The 2912-nt window shown below is 37.2% G+C and overlaps 1 pseudogene; it reads right to left on the reverse strand.

The window, feature by feature from the left end:
• Positions 1 to 744: 744 nt before the first annotated feature.
• Positions 745 to 1218, reverse strand: LOC111546826 (annotated as a pseudogene).
• Positions 1219 to 2912: the final 1694 nt, after the last annotated feature.

A 2912-nucleotide genomic window follows, 5' to 3' on the forward strand; every position in this document is an offset into this window, starting at 1 on the left:
CTCTAACATTGGAGATTACAATTTGGCATGACATTTGAGTGGGGACACAAATCCAAACATGTCAGTACACAAATATGTATAAATAATATATAAACATACACGCAAAAACAAACCTGTGTGTGTGTGTGTATGTATGTATGTGAGTATATATGTATTATATATGTGTGTGTGTAAAAACAATAATGTCTTAAAAGTTCTCAGCACAAGTGATGTAAAGTATAAACATGGGCAAGAGAATAGGATATAAGGGTAATAAAGTGAATATTGTCCACACTTCCTTACTTGCTCTCTTTATGTAAGTGTATATGTGTGTGTCTATAACAGACTTTTTCTTTAACAGTTGTATGTGTGTTTGGAAGTTTTTAAAATATATTTTTCAAGGCTATTTTAGATACACATTTTTTTGATAGTATTTTGGTGATTTTTAGTTAAAGTAAAACAATGTTTTCCAAGGGCAAAAAAGTGAACTGGAGGTCGGAAGGAAGCTGGGTGTGGACATCTTATGAGCTCTTGCTCCAAAACCTGGAAACGAGGAAAGAAGGCCCTCCCAGGAACCCTGAGAAAAATTGGCACAGCAGAGGGAATCCTTTGGTGGGGTGGGTGGAGCTGCCAGCCCACTGTGTGGCTGTATTGTTTTGAGTGGGCTCTAAGGTAATTTCTATGTGCCACTCCACTGACTTAATTAACATTATTAATCTTGGAGGGCATTAAATTAACGGATGATACAAGGGCCAAAAGAGTGATTTATTCCCTTGGGTTCCGAATCACAATCAGGAGATAGTCTTTATCTGGTGCAACCATTGTTTCATTCTTCATGGAGCAGATTTGAAGGAAGGTAAGGTCGTTCTAGGGATCAATTTCATTCATGGTACTCTGTGCCTTCCAATGAGGTTATGCCTGAGAATGACATACTGTGTGGTGGTGGGATTGCTTGTGATACTTTTGAAGGGAATGCCTTTAAGGAGTAAAACAACTGGATCACTAGGGCTGCTGTTGGGTTCTAGATGGCAACTGTGTGCACCTCAGGGCTCCATGAGGCCTGGCTCTATATCTGTATCTTCCTGAGTATGGTAGCATTAGCTGTGTATTTGTTATAATCCATCTGCCATGGGTGTGATGGCTGAGTGGGAGTCAGTCACTTCTGTGTTCAGTATGATGATTCCCTGCACTGCCTTCTGGGTCTGAAGTCATTTCAGGTGTCTCCGTCACCTCTGCCATTTTGGACCAATCTGGTAGCTCCATGTCACCAGCGCTCAGCCCAGTCCCATGCCTTTCTGCTACAATAGTTTTTGAATAACAGACAAGGGAGCAGACCTCTATTGGATCAGTGACAACTTGGTGCTTTCAAGAACAATCAGACACAAGACACATAGAGTGCTGTTTAACAGCAGCTGAGCTTCAAGTATCTCCTACATTAAAGAATCAAAATTATTGAAGTAGCTTGCAGATGTTAGAAAAAATTTGAAGCATATATTTAGTTTCTAAGCAGAAGAAAAGAAAGCTTTGAGAAAAACTCATCTTGTTCAACATCGTCCTAATGTAATATTCATGTTATTTGAAATGATATTGACCCCATTCATTCCGAATGGAAAGCCAGTAGTAGTACTTGCTGTAAAATGACTACACTGAGAAAAGAAAAGGCAAGTTTTCCAACTTTGGAAAATAGGAATTTACACCTTCACACAAAGTTTGACATTTGCTAAGATAACAAACTTTTTCCTACTTCTTAAAGTATCTGAACCATCAAATTTGAGCTAACTTCAAAGCCAGCAAGGGGGAATTCAGTGATGTTGGTAGGAAATCCCTTCATTGATTCATGTGAGTACCCTTTCCATTTGTGTTCAAAAAACAGGAATCACAAATGTGGCTGGGGACACTGTTTTGTGACCTAGTAGATCTCTATGACTTTCTGTCCCAATCTCCTCACTGTAATTTCTCAGTTTTTTCCTGAACTGCCTTAGCTGTCTCTTGACTACCTTATCAGAATAAGAAATTTATTTTCAAAATTCTCAGTTCTCTTGTCCAGGTTTCTACATGCTTCCCAACTCATATAGAATCACAGATGTTTTTATGTGTGCTAATACCCATTCCTGGCTCATGAGAGTCAGAATGACAGATAATAATGTACCAGTGTCTTGAACTTGTAAAGTCTTACGAGATAATAGCATAGCATTTTGGATAAATGTAGCAAAGTTCTGAAAAGTTAAATGCTACTATTAATGTTTATTTTGGTCGAGTGCTGTGCTAAGGAGTGAATATGGATGAGCTTCTTTAAGTCCAACAAAGTCCTGGGTAGCATTTTTTATACACATTTAAATACGAATTCGCTGAAACTTCAACAGGTTTAAATACTTCAAAAGGGAAATTTAATAATTAGTGAGTCAAGGTTTAAAATGCAGTGGTTCTGTGCAAGAGCTTTGTCTGTAGAAAGAACTTGGTTTTTAGGAAAAGACTACTTTCTCACTGTTATCCTAAGCGAATTGTTTACCTTCTAATTCTTAAGTTTCATCATCTTTAAAATGGGTACAAGGCATGATAGTATTTACTTCACATGGCTTTGTGAGAATTAAATGTGTTTATATGTGTACAGTAATTAGTATAGGGTTAGCATAGAAAGATACCTTCATCTAGAATAGCTCTTATCACTATCCATAAGTTACAGCAGCAGCCACAGCACCATTATTATAATACTCTCTCCAATTTTTAGAAATGCTATATGATATTTAGAAAATTAAAGAAATAAAAATCTATGGTAAGACAGGCAGTATGGACAGCCAGTGAATACTTAATTGAGAGAGAGTTGACTACTCTTCTTATTTTATCTAGAGTAAAAGGAAATTTAGAAACTAGAATATTGGATAGACTGGAAGCCCTCCATTCTGTTGCTGATCATAGCATACAATCTTTTGTAA

Source organism: Piliocolobus tephrosceles, chromosome 18, assembly GCF_002776525.5.
Source record: "Piliocolobus tephrosceles isolate RC106 chromosome 18, ASM277652v3, whole genome shotgun sequence".
NCBI classification, from domain to species: domain Eukaryota; kingdom Metazoa; phylum Chordata; class Mammalia; order Primates; family Cercopithecidae; genus Piliocolobus; species Piliocolobus tephrosceles.